Raw genomic sequence first — 19267 nt, forward strand, 5'->3', positions numbered from 1 at the left:
TATATTGAATATTTTATCACTATGTACAGTGTATTGGGTGATGAATCTTACTTTATTAGAGGCTTTGTTTAATCAGATTTTGTTCGTATTATCACAAAGCGTTGTGTCCCCATCTATTGAACCAATCCTGGATACTGCTCTATCGAGGTTTTCATGATCATAGCCTCGTTTCAAGAATCTGTTTTTAGTTTCCTAGACGTTTTCCCTGAAGGTGCCTTGTTCGCTGCAAGTTCTCCGAACTCGGGTCAGTTCACCGAAGGGAATATTCCTAATGACTGAACTGGCATGCGAACTTGACGCATGTAATACGGAGTTACATGAGGTTTCCTTTCGATAAAGTTTGTTATGTATATGTCCACCTTCCACGTAGAATGTGGTATCAAGAAAATTAATACTTTCTTTATGATATGACATTGTGAACCTGACGTTGAAGGTGTTGTCATTAAGATAGAGAAAGTAATGTTCAAGCTCTTCAATAGAACCTGACCAGAGACAAATGACATCATCAATGTACCTCCCCCAGTACACAATGTTGCTGATCCAAGGGGAGGCACATCGGGCCCAGGCGTGCTCCCTCTCATACCATCCAATGCTCGCCACCCCCCTGGACAAAGATATGTAACACCAATTTTACGAAGTCATGAACAAAACTATTTGCCTGATGTCGCACAAGTACAACACTCAACATGCTTGTGTGATAGGAAAAAAGAGAATCACTTAGTCATCTTTGAATTACCAAACAAAACATTTTATTCAAATTAAATTCAAAACAACTATTTGGAGGAGCCATGGCAAGTCATCTCTGGACAATCTGTAAGTCACAGCCTGCATGACAAAATTCAAGATAAGAAGGTGCGTCATGCGCTCATCAAAGGACAGAGAGAGCGAAAGAGAGAGAAAGAGAGAGAGAGATTGAGAGAGAGGAGCGAGAAAGAGAGAGAGTGAGAGTGAAAGAGGGAGAAAGAGAGGGACAGTGAAAGGAAGAGAGGGAGAGGGATAGAGAGTGCCGACACTGCGGACCCAGTCCTCACCGCTCACCTGCTGCCACCCGTGTATCTCCAACCACGTGCTGGTATACACTGCAGTCCAGTTTAATGAATGGCAGAGTTCATACAATTGCACACGCCATCATTGCTTGCCGACCCCTGTGCACACAGGCTGCTTCACCCCAGCCCCTCCTGCCACCCAGCTGTGACTGCCCGCCCCTGCGCACCCAGGCCTCACTGCTCATCTTACGTCACCGGTGTGTCTCCAAAAGGGCCCACCACGTGCCGGTGCAAGCTACAAGCCCGGGGCCCGCGACCTTTGCAGCCTCCACATCATGCTGCTCCGCACCGCTGCCCACCAGGTCACACACTTGATTCTGGGTCTTGATATAGCAATGGCAGAGATCATATCAGTGCACACGGCATCATCGCAGTCTGCACACCAGCTCAGCCCTTTAGGCTCCACTAACTCTGTGACCCACGAGGCAATGCAACGTGGCGGTAGGCCCACGCTGCCCGCTGGATCAGGCCTACACTGCAGTCCAGCAGGGCTCACAAACATCCCTACCAGTCTGGACCGCAAGGATGGTGCATCATTGCAGGCTGCACACCGCTTAGCACTTAAGGTGCCCCTACCTCAGTGCACCGTAAGTCACCGTCCCGTGGCAGTAGGCGCGTGCCGGCCGCAGTGTATCTGGTGCCTCCAAGTCTGTGCAACGCAAGTCATGGACCCTCTATGATTGAGTCCCGTGGTGCGGACGCCATCATGTTACTTCCGGCAGTGGGGAATGTGATGTGGCTGGTCCCTAGGCCCTCATGCATAAATAATAACCACACGGATACACCCAGGTAGAGAGGGGAAAAGGCGTTGTGCACTTGCGCCCGGCCCTTTTTATTGGCAGGGTCACATGTCCTGTGATGCATGTGCTGGATGGGTGTGGTGTGGGTGTAAACTAGCCATGAGGGAGTGGCTGTGGCATGCTGACAACTAGACCTGTGATCAGCAGATCACTACAGGGAAGACCTGGGACATGTAGCATTGTCATCCCCCCGTGAGCGTAGGCATAGTGGGCTGGCCAGGCATGTGCCAGTCCAGCGTAAGGGTGTGAACAATGACTCCGGGACCCTCAGCGTGGTACCGTCCCGGGCTAGACAAGGAAGTAACTAATACATGTGTCTCAGTTGTAGTGTCAGCGCCACTCAGAGCAACATGGGCGTAAAGGAGAATCACTGACCCTACATTCATCCATACTTCCACACTGTCATAGACATGACACAGCTGTGTGAAAGGGAATGTTTAATGCATGCTCAGCGGAGTGTTGTAGCTGGAGCAGTACAGGGCCATACAAACCCCACTTTACATTGTTGGCCAGTGGAGGGCCAGCCAGAGTCCTTTAGGAAATGACAAGTTCATCAGAAGAGGAAGAGTTCAGTCCACAGTCTGATTGCTGTGTCATTGGTAACCAAACAGAATATGGCAGTCCATGTCGAGGTCCAAGGTGAGTGTTGCAGAGTGTATCGGGGGACAGTGGAAGGTGTTGTTGTGGAGGGCAGTACAAAGCAGAAATAGGCCATATGGCGGGGATGAAAGCTACAGCTTTCTCCTTACCAGTAAGGCAGATTCATTCACATCTTCGTCCTCTGCTGTTTCATGTGCCTCACATATGGGTGGTGTTGTTCTGTCTCCAGCACTGTGTGGCCTTGACACCTCATGGCCCAGAGGTGGACTGTCTGCCACACTGTGTGGCACTGACACTCCAGGGGGTGGAGATGTGGATGGAGTGGTAGCAGCAGCATTCATCCACACCAGGCCTTGTGGCAGCAATGCCGTTAGGAGGGTCTTAAAGTCATTGAGGAACCCAGCTACCTCTCACTGGTGTGCAGCCGTAGCTGGCAGCCGCTCTTTCTGCCTGTGCCAGCTCCATGGTCTCCATGATCCGCCGCATGTGTCCCAACTCCTGGGCGACATCGCTGGAGCCACTCTGACTAGACAATTATTCTTGTCTCTGAGTCAGAACTCCGGTGACGTCAGCCATGGATCATTGGAGAGCATGGATCAGACTGTGGGTGTCCGTTAGGACTGTGAGTGGTCCCTGATGGGACTTAGACACCCACATATGGCATCTATCTCGTTTGGCTGCTATGTCGAAACCCACCCACACCTGTTCAGCCAGCTTCTCCTAGCACCCCAACACACGGCGTGGGGGTCCTGAGAGGCAGCCGTGGTGGTGGGTGCTACCTGCTGTGTGGTCTGTGCAGGGGGTGGCGTCCCCTCGATGCAGCTGGGCTGCCCAGCTCCTGGAGGTGGATTGACGTAGCTGTCAAGGAACTCTTGGATGGCGTCAGTGTCGAAGGTGTGGTGTTCATCTTCATCATCAGAGAAGAGAAGTCGGTTTGCTCTGCAGGAGGTGTTCGTTTTCCCTCTGCAATGTGGAGGGAAGATGCAGTTAATTGTGTTCACATGTATGTTGACGCATTGTACATGTTTACATGCAGTCTGCATGACATGGTACCTTGCGACTGTTTGGGTGGAGCTGCCTATTTGATGGGGGACAGAGGACATTTCGACAACATCACGGATGTGTGTTTGTACTTTAACAATGTCAACTCACATTTCCCTGCAATGCCAAATGTGAATGTCCAGTTTCTCCACACAGGCGGCACCAGTTGTGTCCTCTGTTCTGTTGTGGACGTGTTGCGGTTTGTCCCATACTGTTGTCAATGTTGATGCGCTCTGCATGTTATGTGTGTGTGCTGCATGTTGGGAGAGACGGCCCTATAGCTCTGATTTTGCTGCCCCTTCTCCCTTTCATGGTGTGTGCTGTTGACTTCTGTGCATCTACAGTGCTGAGATGTTGCATACTTGGGTAAATTGGTCTCTTGGTAAGAGTTGAAGGTCTGGGGCATGCTTTCTCCACAGATGTGCTCTTCTTAATTGTGCATGTGCGCCATTGTACCCATCTCCCCCATCCCCCATTCCATGGTCGTTATTCACCCTTTTGCTGTTGTGTCAGGTCATGTTGTGTAGTGTCTGGTCCCCTGACTCCTGCCACCATCTCCACACTGATGACTTTGGACACAATTTCCTCCACCTCATCCAGCTCCTCCTGTGGCACTGGACTCCCACCTCCAGTGAGCATTGCTGCCTTCTGGTTGTTGCCAAGTTTCTGCTTGGTTTTGCACTTCACATCATTCCAGCGCCTCTTGACCTATTTCAATGTCCTCTGCAGCACTCTGACTACATTCACCTTGTCCACGATGGACTGCCATATTCCATTTTTTGTTGCCAATGACACAGTGGAGGTGGCGAACAGTAGTTGATGGTGTTCTATCACCTCCATTATCAGGATCCTGTTTCCTGTGTACTGAACTGCATCTATCTCTTCTTCTTGTCCTAGCCTTTCCCTGACCCTAAGGTCCCATGCTGGTCCTTCCGGGGCTTGTGGGGTTCTGGTTGTCCTCTATGCTTGCTCCGGCTACCTCCATTGTCCTTCGCAGTTGTTTTTTTTTTCTTTCTACTTTTATATTGATTTTTCCCGCCTGACGTGAGTGAATTGCAGGCATGTCGCAGCTTAGCGCTGATTTAGACGGTGATATGGAACATTGCGGGAACCGATTTTGGCGATGATTATCACATGTTCTTGAGAATATCCTCCTCTGTGTATTAAAAACAAAATGTAGCAGAGAGTAAAAAGTGTATCTGCCCAGGTATTGGAGCCCAAGCGATCTATGCCACTTACTTCAAAAAGACCACCGCCAAGTGCCCTATGAAAGTTAAAATAGTCACTCTATGAAAATTGCTGAATTTGGTCAGGAGCCTAAAGTGTTACTTACCAACAAATGTGTTGCTATGTGGGTCAGAGAGATCTCCATGATACTCAGTAAAGTACCACATGAGCAAATTTACTTGTGAAATTGCAAAACTGTTGTCTTAAGAGAGCATGCAAGAACCACCATAGAGTGGAAAGATAGTTAAACCAGCAGATCTCTGTCTAGGGAGCATCAGACCCTTTAAGTTACTAATGCCTATACGCTTGTGTCAACAAACTTGCCATATTCTTGTGCACAGGCGAAGGTAAATCTGACTCTACAAGCTATCACTTTAGACATACACAGTGATTCAGTCCTTTGCCTCCAAAAGATCTTCTACTGACACTTTTACAGGAGGGACTTTTTGCCCAAGATCTTTTACTTACATGGCTGTAACACTGATCGCAAAATTCGCAAAATGGCTAGCCTACCAATTCAGGTTAGCATTGTTGAGTGTTCAACATTTTTCATCATTTTTCAAAGACGAACCCCCAAAGGGTAGGTTCGTTTTTGAAATATTGAAAATAAAGTACCTGACACTCTGGAAGTTTTCCCTCAATCATTAAGGGATCTTAATTACATCTTTCCTGCTCAGGTCAGCAACAAACTTGGTGATGGAAGGACCTCCCAAAATATGATGGGCCTTCACGCACCTGGGGCATATAATAGAGAGAGCTCTGGGGGCGCAGCCGGTGTGTGCGCCCACTTTATGCACCACGGAGCACTTTGATATTACAGATGGGGCCGCAGATGCTTGTGCGCCTCTTCGGTAATACAGATAGCAATGGGGCACATGTAGCACCAGCTCTTTCTCAGTAGGGTGCTCTCTCATTTGTATGTCGCGTGACACCATGGAAATGTGGGAATCTCTTTTCCTTTGCGCTCAAGCCATATAATGGATGCTGGTGCAAAGGCAATGTTGCTGTCAGGTGCACCCCTGATGGCAACCCTCTGGAGGGGGTCTAGGTGGTCCTATAGACCACCCTGACATGCCCTTGCAGGCAGGTGCGGTCACTCACTGCACCCGCCTGCAAAAGGAGGTCTCTCATTCCGGCTTAAAAGTGCTGGTGGGTTGCCCTCTGCGCAGTTATACACTGAGCAGCTGCATTAAAGCAGGGGCGGCTCTAGGCTCATGGTGGCCCTGGGAAGGGAGCGTAGGTAGAGGCCCCGGCCGGGGCCCCGTACCATTTCTTAAGAGCCTCAGGGGCCCCGGCCGGGGCACGCACCATTTCTTAAGAGCCTCAGGGGCCCCAGCCGGGACCCACGCACCATTTATAAGTGCCTCAGGTCTGGCGTGGTGGCCCCTGGGGGTTGGTGGCCCTGTGCAGGTGCACAGCTTGCACATGCCTAAGGCCGCCCCTGATTAAAGCTTCTCCGTATGTCACTTGAATACACTGCCCCTAGGGCATCACAAGGTTGTGGATGTCCAGGGCTCACTTTCCCTGTTTGCACATAACGCACCTGTTTGAAGGTGTGTTGTGGTGCAAACAGGGAAAGTGCACCCTATTTTTAATAGGGCCCCTGCAGTCCTTGTTATTAAACTCTGTTTTAATGGTTACAGGATGAGCACACAATATAAGAGGGTGGAATATGCCGCACAGCCTCACAGAAAATGCACTTCAATATGAAAGTCTTGGCTGAGAAAATATGGAGCAGAGTGTGAAGTGTTTACAATTTCAAAGCATACATTAAAATAATAGTCATTGTTTAGGTTGTGTGCTGAAATTAGGATTAGTAGACAAGCAAGGGGCAGCTGCTGATGTTAGCATTGATTTGATTGTTCGTGTTAGGTGTAAATAAGTTCTAAAATATCAAATACTCTATAGGACCGCAGTGATAAAATTAATAGGGTGCAACAAGCAGCCATGTATTTTATGTTAGATTTGGCAGATTAAAGATTTACACGTAAGAGATAAATCACATTTTTATAGTAGACGCTAGAAAAAAATCAGTCAGCCCCTTGCAACCAGTCCTCGGAAAGCATGGCACTCCATTTAATTAGAAAAAAGATGCTGAGATAGTCAAAGCTAACGCAGTTCACCACCTACAGCAGAACCTATAGATAGCCAGTAAAAAAGCTATTTGAAAATTCTCCAACCTGCTGTTAAAACGATCAAGTTATGCAGCCAACGCACGTTTAAAAAGAAAATAAAACATTGCCAAGTGGCAAGGCGGCGTGCAGCTTTAAACAAACAGTAATTGAAAACTCGCAGCAATTCTGCAGTTAACTACTTGCTGCTAAAAAAGAAAGCTACAGGAATACTTGAAAGTATATTTTAACCTTGTGACCGCTGGCATTTTTTCATTTTGACAGGAAAGTGAATATTGGAAAAAGATGTCTGTGGGGGACAGTACAAGAAGTCCAAACTTTTGACCTGCGATACCCTTGGTATAATTCAATATTGGTTTTGTTGGATTACGGCAGCCCTGCTACGCTGCATGTCAGCATCCGCTGCTGGAAACCTCGCTGCCTGATGCGAAGTCAATAGCGTTTCACAGTTTCTAAAAATAGCGCACGCGCCACTTTGAGATTTACATTGCGGGGATAGATCTGAAGTTGGTGCGCGCCTTCACAGCGCCTCCCTGGAGTCGATCAGGTGTCGACGTATTCATTAGCGCGCATCATTGAGAGGAGAGACGTCCTGCAGAGAGCCACATTTTGCGAGGTGACAGGCGGGTTATACATAACCATTTTCAGTGTCAATTTTGTGATAAGCACAACACATGTTATTTCACGCTAATAGCAAGCCAGCCATTAGCTTAACCTCAGACGTTTAACTGTATATCAAAAGCCAGCGTTTCCACCTCACTTTGCCATTTTGTTGATAGTGCCCCCCACCCCTAACAATTAGCTTCCTAAACAAATTAGGCGAATATGAATAAGACGTGTATGATGCCCTTCTTGCAGTCTATTTTAGGCAAATAACTTAGAAATGCAGGCAAGGCTTAGCTTCCATCAGGCCAGGACTGGCCATAGTGGGCATCAGGTGTTTTCTTAGTGGACCCGAAGGGTAGGGTCCGGTTTTGGAGCGGCTGGGCCAGTTTTATTATTGAGGTCCAGTTTTGCAGAAATATCGGCCCCCTATAACAAAGGGTTGGCAGAGTATGCTCAGACGTGGGTCCCGTGCTCGCTTTGCCACTGGATTCAAGCGGGCCTGGCTGAGGATGGCTGTAATGCCAGAAACCGGTCCTATGAAGCTTGTTTCCGGTCCAGGGAAGGCATGGCTTGGCAGTTCGGGCTGGACTGTTCCCATGAAGCACAGGGTCAGACTGATTTGCATATGGCCGTGTCTGGACTGGGGTGGCAGAGTGGGCTAAAGAACGGTGATGGATCAAACCCAGATCTCTTGACTGGGTGTGAGTGTTTGATTGGTTCAGATGCTCCGTCCATCACCACCCTCTTTTGTACCGCTTTGTTCGCCATAAGTTGGCAGGGTATGCTCAGACGTGGGTCCCTTGCTCGCTTTGCCACTAGATTCAAGCAGGCCTGGCGGAGGATGGCTGTAATGCCAGAAACCGGTCCTAGGAAGCGTGTTTTCGGTCCAGGGAAAGCATGGCTTGGCAGTTCGGGCTGGACTGTTCCCATGAGGCACAGGGTCAGAATGATTTGCATATGGCCGAGTTTGAACTGGGGTGGCAGAGTGGGCTAAAGAACGGTGATGGATTAAAACCCAGATCTCTTGACTGGGTGTGAGTGTTTGATTGGTTCAGATGCTCGTCCATCACCACCCCCTTTCTTACCGCCCTGTAACAAAAGCGATTCAGAAAAGGGGGTGGTGATGAACAGAGTGTCTGAATTGAGCAGACCACTCTTACCCAGTCCAAAGATCAGGGCTTGATCCATCACCGTTTTTTAGCTCACTGCACCATCCCAGCTCAGAACTTGGCTATATGCAAATTAGTCTGACCCTGGCCCAATGCATCATGGGAACAGGGCAGACCAAACTACCGAGCCAATTCTTATACTGGGAAGGAAACAAGCTACCGGGGACCGGTTTCTGGCATTTCAGCCGTCTTCGTCCCGGCTTGCTTGAATCCTGATGGTGCAATGAGTTTTTGGCCACTATAGGTGTGGCAGGGTATACTCAGACATGAGTCCCTTTCTCACTGCACCATCAGGATTCAAGCAAGCTGGGCCGAAGACGGCTGAAATGCCAGAAACCGGTCCCCGGTAGCTTGTCTCCTTTCTGGTGAAGAATTGGCTTGGTAGTTTAGTCTGCCCTGTTCCCATGATGCACTGGGCCAGGGACAGACTGATTTGCATATAGCCAGGTTGTGAGCTGGGATGGTGCAGTGAGATAAATAACGGTGATGGATCAAGCCCTGATCTTTGGACTGGGTAAGAGTGGTCTGCTTAATTCAGACACTCTGTTCATCACCACCCCCTTTTCTGAATCTGTAACAAAAGCAGCAGCAGTGCTTCACACTAGCACCCCTCTACCCCCAGCAGCATCAGTGCCTCTCGTTAGCACACGCCAATCACCCCCACACCCCAGCGGCCAGTCAAACTGGATTGCTAGGGCTGATTTGTTTTCCAATTCCGGCCCTGGCTTCAATTGGTGCATCAGATTCAGTGGCACAACGGGCCAGAGGGTTGAGTGGTCACGGAACCCAGGTTAGTGGAGGCCCGTTTTCTTCCTTGCACTAGCGCCCATGACACACTCGCTACACCAGTGAATGCAAGAATTTGTGCCGCACCATTCACATGTGGAAATACACTTGCATATCGTGGTTGTGAGCTTTATTAGTGAAAAAGTATGATCTCTGCTTATATTCTCTCAGACTATCGGCACTATTCACAAAGGCAACTAACGCTTGTGAGTGATTTCCTTTTGAGTAACTTTACTAATTTTCACTATTCACAAAATCCACATGTAAAGTTTATCAAAAGTGTAGGCTTACACGTATTCTGCCCATCGTAAATCCTGCACCACACCTGGTAAACTCGCAAAAATGTAACAACCTCCTAAAGAAAATAATGGAGACAGGAACTTAGAATAAAACCCCATATGAAATAATGTCAAAAATATTTTAATTATTTGAGATAGTTAAAAATATAAATAAACCTATTTTAATTTTAAAAAAGTACCCACAAATACATTGTTATTATTTCAATATAAAATATTTTAGCAATCTTTGTTGAATTTATAAATTAAATTAACATTCATTTTTATAAAAATATAATTAAATTACACTTAATTAAATCAATACATACTTTTTTTATAATTAGTAATGCATAATAATATATATATATATATTTTAATTTAAATGTCAAAATGATTTTAGTTAATTTATTCCATTTAAATGTATTAGCAATTTAATTCAAAATTGAGTGAATAGTGCTGTAGTACTTTCTACTTTGTTCTATATTTCAAATAAATATAAAAAAATTAATTTGCATTTATGTTACATCAACATACTTTTTAATATTTTGTGTTAGTCAAATAAAAATGTTTCATTTTCCCTCTCCTGCACAATAGGGAGACTGAGTTAAATCAGTAAAAATATATTGATAAGAATTTTGTAGTACTTTAGTAGCACTGGTATTGTATTACTAATATATAACAAAGTGCAGTTTGTGAAAAGTCCCCTTATTGTGCCTCTGTGCAAGGAGCACACAGAAATAGTTAGAGAGCAGTAGTTAAGCTCACAGTCCATAACGTGCATGTATCTGATCCTTAAAGCAAAAGGGTAAGTGAAGTCCCAGATTGCACCTGCTCTTTAGGAACCCCTTAAGCCCACAATCAAGAACTGGGCTGCAGGATGCACAAGGACACATCCTGTTGGTGCTGTTCATGCTGCATGTGTATGCACGCCGGACCAGAGCCTGGAACCAGAGACATCTTAAAGATTTTGGGGCCCCGGGTGAAATGTAATTTGGAGGTCTCTGTTAGGAACAGCTTTGATTTAGAATCTAGTTGCAGCTCTTTGATGCCCTATTTGGCCAGGTAACTCAGGCACACTGGTCGAAATTCTAAATGTGTTTACATCTAATATTGAAAGTTAGTGATGTGTTTTTAGTATTAAAATACGGAATTAGCTAATAGTATTGAAAATAATCTTTGTGCCCCCCCCCCCGGTTTTTCACATGGGAAGTCATATTTGTATCTAAAAGAAACTTTTTATGTATGTTGCATTGTGTTGAAAAACGTGATCATTTCTCTGCAAAATATCTGTAAAAGACTCACTTACATTACCCACATAAAAAATCAATTGAAGGAAAACGGTATTTAAAACAATATAAGAATTATTCAAGGTCATCAGGGCAAGACACTATGCAGAACTCAGCTTGTTCTATCAGGGGGCCCCATGAAATTCTGGGCCCAGAGCCCTCTCTGCCCATGCCTGAAAACGTCTCTGCTTGGAACCCTACTCCTTCACAGGGGCGGAATTGTCCTTTTTAAAAGATGTCCCATTTACTTCAAGAAAATTGGACTGCTCTAAAAAAGTTTTCAGATTTGAACTACAAAGACAGGCATGATGGTCTGCTGTCCCTTGCAGACCGTATCACATTTATGCAGAAGATTGGAGGGAATAAGAATTTGTGACCTGTCTAATGTCCAATCAATAGGCACATTGCTCTGCAAGTCCTTTTGAATCATCATTTTACAAACTGGTTCATTAGTGCATAGTTTGGTTGGTGAAATAACTTAGTGGTCACAAAAAGTCAGTAAGAAAAGTGCAACTACTCTTTGAAACCAGTTTTATTACATGGGCCCTTAGTGTATCGAAACAAAAAAGTGGGTGTGGGAAAACACATAACGATGAGCAGGGGCTGCTTGCATATGCCAAGTGCACAAGATCAAGATGTACCGGGCATGCAAAATATATAAATAACGTGAACTAATCAAGAAATCAAATTAATTGAGGCTTGTAAAAAGGGACACAAAATAAATCATAGAAAAATATTTTTCAACTGGTGAAACAAAATCAATGAGAATGTAATTTTTTCAGAACTACCAGATGCTTTAATCAAAGATAGAAACATATTATTCATGCCATTGCACTTCACAGGAAATGTGTGGCAACATGGCAATACCTGTGCCCATTGTGTTGGTATGGAGACTAAAACAGAGGAGGAATAATACTGTAGATGTAGAAAGAGAGTCACATACTAGGGCTGTCTAGATGAAGAGGTATCCTGCAACTCTTGTTTCTGAATGTTAATCTCTTCTAATAAAAAGCCAATGCTCACATCAAATCTCGTTCTCTATTTTCCTAATTTACTGACCAGACCGCCAACCTTGCTGTCACTGGCTCCCTCTGCCTTTTCATGCCACTTAATTTAATCAATAGTGCAGTGGCGGCAGGCTCAGGTATGCGCGGTGAGGTGGGGCAGGGTCGCGGCAGGCGGGGAAGCCGATGGACTACGGAAGAGGTATTATTTATTTATTAATTTAATTATACCTATTCTGTCGTCTTCCCCTCTGCTGCACCCTGCCCCTCCTACTGTGCTTACCTGAGTCGGCAGCCGCTGCAATGGTGATACACTAACCTACTTAAGAAGATGATAACTTAATTTGCAAATAATCAGGGGGCATATTATCAAGGGGGTTTATCTCCGCTTTTTTGGCTTTAAAAGCCAAGAAAGCGGAGATAAAATTATCTCCCTATTACCTAGCTGCCACTAACACCAGTTAGCGACAGCTAGTAGGAGATAGCGACCATCTTGGGCCCCACTTTTCATGTCAGTTATATTTATCACTAATGAGATGCAAAGTGGGCGTGCCAAGATGTTAGAGACTGAAAACAGTCGCTAACATCGTTATCTCCTATTACCAACTTTTGGAGATATTCGCGCTAAGCGGGAATATCTCCAAAAGCTAACACCTGCCCTGAGCAGTTCTTAGCCAAGTGATCCAATGGGAGGTGGATAACATGGCTAAGAGCATTAGCTTGCTAATGCATGAATATCGCGGACTTTTCAGCGATATTCATGCTTTGCGGCGATTTTTACCGCATTTGCGTTAAACCTTGGTAATACCAAGGTTTATTTGCGGTAAAAATCGCCGCAGCTCAGCGGTAAATTGTTCACGCTAACCAAGCAATAGCGATAATTATCGCTATTGCTTGGTAATATGCCCCCAGGTTTTTAGGGCCTTTTTAAAAATAATGTTAGAATATCAGGCCCAGCTTTAAGGGACATTAATAATTAATTACAAAGTGTAAACAACAGACCGTAAAGGATACATGAAAGAAAAGTGACTTAATAATTGGGGGAAATGGTAGACCCCACAAGTAGTATATTCACTAACTAACGTCAAAGGTAAGTATTTAAGCTTAAACTCAATCCCTGATAGCAATGGTGTAGAGCAGAAAATGTGAAAGACATTTAGAAGTACCAAAATAGTCAAAAGTCAAAAATGCAACACAATAAGAATTCAAATCCAATTAAAAAAAATAGAGTAAAAATTGATAAGCAAAAAAACACCAAAACATAAAAAGTCAGAACGAGAGATTTGAATTGCAGAAGATCAAAGAAAAATAGAACCAAAAAGATTTACTCACCAATGGTCAGGAAGACCAGAGCCGAAGCATGATTTCAGGCCTACCACAATGAAGTCCTCCAGTGAGCCAAGGTAGCAGATTGTATATGAGAAGCATTTCACAAGGCTGGATGGCTGTTAGATGAGGTGATACTGAAGCTGGTTATTTTGGCATAAAAAGCTCAGGACAGAATTCAAATGTTGTACTCAAGAAAGTCTTCACGCATGCCTGATACCTTTGAGGCTTTTACCTGGTCAAGATCTTTACATTTAGACTTAGCGTCTTTTTTAGATCTCAGAATCCTTCAGTGGGACAAAGTTACAAGGTGTATCTGAAGATGAGTTTCATGAGGCCAGATACCTTCTCGCAGAGGGCCCCCTGAAACATATGTGTTGCTGAGGAGAAGCTCCAAGTGGGTGAAGCCTATTTCTTTAGCCCAGCAATGTTGCGCCTTGGATGGACAGGTTTTGATGGCTGGTCCCAGTCCTGCAGAGGTCTGAAAGTCCAATAATTTTCGACGTCACACATTTTCAAAGTTGTTAGTAGAGGTCCAGTTAGATACATCCACTGGTCACTTGGTCCTTGACTGTGGAACAGGACATGGGGCACGCAGGGTCAAGATTCATTCCCAGGTCAGGTTGGGTTTTGGGTAAGGTGCCACTTTGTAGGATTCACTAGCCAGTGAGTTGGGGTGACTCTTGGACACTCCGTCATCAATGAGAAAAAGGTTGCCTGGGCTAACGCTTCCCATTTTTGCAACACATCCTATTTACCTTACTGCAAAATATCTCACAGTGCATTTTTCGATGGAAAAACCTGGATGACTACACGTTTCTGTTCTTGGAGGCTGCTGCTTTCCTAACCACAGGTGCGTTTAGGGAAATTAACCTTCTCTTCCTCCTCAACTGCCTCAAATTGGTTTTAGGACCAGCTCCCCCTCCCACTGGGTTTGTTCAAAGCTGGCTACAGAATGCCTTGAGGACAAAGTTATGATTTTATTCTGAACTTCACTTTTCCTTATAGGGCAACTACTTTACAGTGAAAATAGCCTTTGACCCTTCTACAAGTAGGTGCATGTCATCACCAAATTCTTTCATGTACTCCTTTTTAATACTATGCAAATTATCATGTTGGCGACAAGGCATACACAGGGGTTACTACCTTAATATTGTAAAGTCAAGACTTCTCCAGTCAAATACGTTTATTTTCACAGCTGCAGGTTTAAAAAGAACAGAAGTCAGGTTTCACAGGTAGGAATGAAGCCATGTATTCTTTGTCAGCCTAGTGGAAAGAACATGCACTGCAGTCCAAAGGTGACATTTACCTTTTGAATGCCATAGGTGTACACCCATACATTGTGACCTTATTGGCAAGTTAAATATGCCATTTAACCACATCGCTGCTACAGGAATTTTCCTGCTGTGCTGCTGATTTATGAACAGGGTGTGGTCGTGACGGAACCATTCCGTCATCAGCACAGCTCAACCGTGACTGATGACGGAATGGTTCCGTCACCAGCATCGAAGGGGTTAAGAGTTAGCCAACTGTACCATATTTTAGAAGTTAGAGCACATACAATGGGGACTAGGCAGCATTGCCTCTGTATCCAAAGTTAAAAAACCAGCAGCATCACTCCACAAAAAGTGGGACTGACCATGCAGTAAGTGGCACTTTGCCACATGTGCCATAACTTGTGTGTACCTCGACAATAACATTGCATTCATCATTAAATAGCGGGCATTACATTGTCTTCCTGGCAATATTTAAAAAAATGCACTATCAGAAATTATTTACTCATATATATATATTAATACATGCAATCCCTTATTGAGAACAACTCTTCAATTACATGTATACAGTGTAGTTTCCCATACATCTTGCTGGCTTTGTGCAAAACTATAATGCCTGCTCAGTGGTAACTATCATTACAATACAAAAGGATCTATGCATGCACAAGAGTTGCATCTAGTGCCACAGGTCTCACATCTGTTGAACTGTGGGATGTGGTAGAAGACATTTGCAATTACCAAACTAGCAGATAATGTATTTAAGGCACCTTGCAGTTGGTACCAGTATCTTGTAACTCCCTTAAAAATGCCACATATGAAATGAAAAACTATGCCCTATGTAAGTAGATTGTTAGAAATGGGACTTCTGGTTGGCTAAGGCTTCCGCCAAAGCCAGGCAGAAACCACCACTCTAGTCAGGGCAAGGGAGTTACACGCCAAGATAACCGCTGCTCACCCCCTTGGCAGCTTGGCACGAGCAGTCAGGCTTATCCCGAAGGCAATGTGTAAAGCGTTTGTGCAACACACACACAGCAGCAATACACTAGGCACACCACAAAAAGGAACTCTACACAAGGTTACATAAAAATAGCCTTTGTATTACCATAAACACATTAGATCATAATCATGCGGATACACTGTGCCAACTGGCACTGGACAGTATTTACAGGGGATTATATACACATGACAGGGCCACGTGGGCCACTCTCAGAATCAGCACTTAGTAGAAATAGCACTTCTAGCACTTGGTAGAAATTGTACTTCTAGAACATAGAATAATTGTAACACAAAATACAATTGTAGGACACAACCAGTAACCACTGGTAAAAGGTAGGTACACACTACGCAATACTAATCACCATAGGCATGGATCACGCAGGGACACATAAACTCACTAGTATAAACTATACTAGGCAAAACAACCTCCTAAGCATGAAAACACATCTAGAGGTATCACAGGCATAAAGGCATTGCACATTACGCATAAATCACATTTGGCATTAGGTAATCACCATCACAAACACAGTATACCATCACCTTGCACCAGAGTCACATCAGGTACTGACCCCAGGCCAACTGGCCTTTCACAGGGGCTCAAATGCCCGATGTCCAGTATGCCCTGGCTGGCTGCGCATGCAGCAAAAGCAAAAAAGGAAAAGAACAGGCCTAAACGTGGCAGCTGCCCACTACTTCCTGGGCAGCTGTAGAATCCCAAAGAACATGTCCCCTAAAAATAAGGAACCTAAACGGTGCAGCTGCCCACTACTTGCTGGGCAGCTGTGAGGTAGGAAAAAATACTGTAAGGGCTCTCAGTGCCCTTTAAACAAATTGCGCGAAACGTTGGAGCCTCCTAGGCTCTGGAGATCATGTCCCCCTGGAGCTCACTGGCTACTGTAATATGGGTGCATAGGCTGAGGTAGCAGGGACCCCTGAGGACACCACTGGGCCCTTTAAACAACATATGCCCCCAAAGTACATATGGGCACAACTGTGCCTGGGAGCCCCTCTCGGGGGACTCTTGAAAGCAAAAATACCCCTCAATGTTGGAGCCACACACAAGCTTTACAAACAAGCAGCTTTGCCCTAGGTGGAGCCAAACGAGGGCTCTAAAAATAATGCGGCCAGGCTGAGGAGCCCTCTGGCTCTGACAATGAACATATGTCCCCAAACAGTAAATATGCTCCACGTTATAGTGGCCCTCTACGGTGGCGCCAGTGAGGGAAACTTGGCCCCCCCACTGGGGAAGGACTAGTTCTCACGTTGGAGTCCAGCTCTGGGGACTCGACAAACAAAGGTGCCTCATGTTGGAGCAGCCCGCTGAAAAGATGGGGCCGCTCAACACACAGTAGGACACTGTGCCTCTCTCAGGCATTACGAACATGCCCAGAGCTTCCCCAGCCCGTCGACACTCACCGGGCTGCTTTCTCTCGGTGGCGGCTCCTCTCTGTGGCAGCCGGTGCTCTTCTCGCCGGTACTCAGCTTCGGGGCTCTCCCTTCACTAAGGGAGCCTCGCTGATAATCGCTGGCTTCTCTCCGGCGGTGCAGGAGCTTGGGGTAGGCTCCAGTCACTTCCTGGCTTCCTCTTTCCTGCGGATGCCGGGGATTGCTTCCTCCCAGCCGGGGGAAGCGGAAATGGAGTCAACAAGGCTCCTCTCTCTGTCTCATCCGACCCCACCCACCATCAGGCTCGGGCGCCGGCTTTGGTTCCTCTCTGTTCTTCGTGACAAGACAGGGTGAGCACCCGCTTGTCGATTAAATAAACAATAAAGCAGGGTGGGCACCCGTAATTAACTACTAATAAGCGGGGTAGGCACCCGAAATTTAACATTCATATAAAAACAGGGTGGGCACCCGTTAGGATGATAAAGCCTAATCGAGCAGGGCAGACACACAGTTCTCCTTCTCCCCACTGCTAAGCGCTCGTTAAAAAAAATGTAGCGTAAAGCGCTCCTCAAGAGAATAAAGCGCCACCAGGCACTAGGTTCCTCAGGGTCCAGAGAAAGTCTCTTCAGAAGGCAGGGGGGGCAAAGGCTGGGCCCAAGGGCCAGCTCACAGGGCCCTCCAGCAGGGAGGCAGTCCCCAGTGGCGGTACCTCCTGGCACCCAGCAGCAGCAGCAGCAGGCACCCCGCAAGATAGGATCAGTGAGAATAACTTTCATGGGGCCACAGCCCCTTTTTATACACCCATATCCTTTGTCTCCTAGAACAGGGATAAGGGAAAACCAGATGCTACTGGTTTTGGAGCACTATGTGGTGCTCAGCCCCTCTCCCTATTCACAGGGCAGGCTAGGGACATCAGATGTACCACAGGGGGCGGAGCCAGCATTGTAGAGAGAAGGCCCTGCCCTATTCAGGTTCCAGGTGCACACCTCCCATCCATCAACATGCAGATCTCTCCATTCACCACTGGGCAGACCCATCCTGACTCCTGGAGCCAAGCACACCAGCCAGCTCCTGTCACTCACAAGCCATACAGGCAATCCACATTCACTGCACACAGACATGCCAACTTCTAGAAGTGGCACTTCTACACTAGCCATATTAAATCTGCGCACACTGTTGCACTGCATTTAATCTTAAGGGGTTGAAACATACCAAACTCACCCCTGCACTCCCCACACATCAGGAACTACTATGGACACACATATCCCCATGCATTCCTATGGGATGGCAGGCCAATCCCACCACACGCGATCAGATAGCGCACGCACTTTACACTGGACCACAGTGAAAAAGTGAGGAGAGGCCTAAAATCACCAACACCAGGTTACAGAGACAGACTAGGAAAATGCAAAAAGTTTCAGGGTGAACCTGCCAAAAGGGCCAAGTCCAACATAGATTAATTTCTGATTTATTGTGCAATCTAGTTATTATGATACATACTAAATGCACAATAAAGGTAAACAAAGCATAAGACTTCAATCATCATCACAACAAAGGGTCCGATTACGTTTTTGTTAGGAAACTCTTCCGACCAAATCGGTTTTGGAATCATTTATGAATGAATCCGGTTCTGTGAGTACGTTCGATGTATCCGGATGCTTCCGGATATGCTTTGATCAGACTTGCATTGACTTTAATGAGAGCCTGTGTTCCGCCCAAATACACATGCTCACATTGAAGAAAGGGGTGGGTGGTGTAAATCATGCACCCTGTGGCAGGCACCCCATGGTGCCTGCCATACTGTGCATGGTTGGAAAGGGGGGTCCCTTGGGTACCCCTGCAGGCCCGATTCAGAAGGCACCGGGTGAAGGGGGTAATGCTAAGGGCCCCCAGACACAGATTCCGACAGCCATTTTGGGCAGACCGAATCGGAATGGCTGTCTGAATCGGTCATCGTAATCGCTAGCTCGGAAACCGTCTCCATAGAGCTGTACGATTCCGCTCAGAAAGGCTTGACCTATCTGGATACCTTTCGGAACCAATTCAGACAGCCTGAACAGTTTCTATGCATCGTAATCGGTCATTGGGAAATGTGTACGATTCAGTCAGAAACACAGGTTTCAAATCAGATTTGGCAAACCCAAATCCGATTCAGATCCCTTCTGAACAGCATCAGAATCGCCCCAAAGTAGTAAGATCCATGAACATTTTTTTTGGAATTGCTGCGAAAATTAAGATAAAATTTTGAATCAACTGCAGAGTAAATGAGTGTCCCTTGTCTGCAGAGCTGCATGTGTATGGATCTTTCCCTTC

Source organism: Lissotriton vulgaris, chromosome 9 (assembly GCF_964263255.1).
Source record: "Lissotriton vulgaris chromosome 9, aLisVul1.2, whole genome shotgun sequence".
Taxonomy (NCBI): domain Eukaryota; kingdom Metazoa; phylum Chordata; class Amphibia; order Caudata; family Salamandridae; genus Lissotriton; species Lissotriton vulgaris.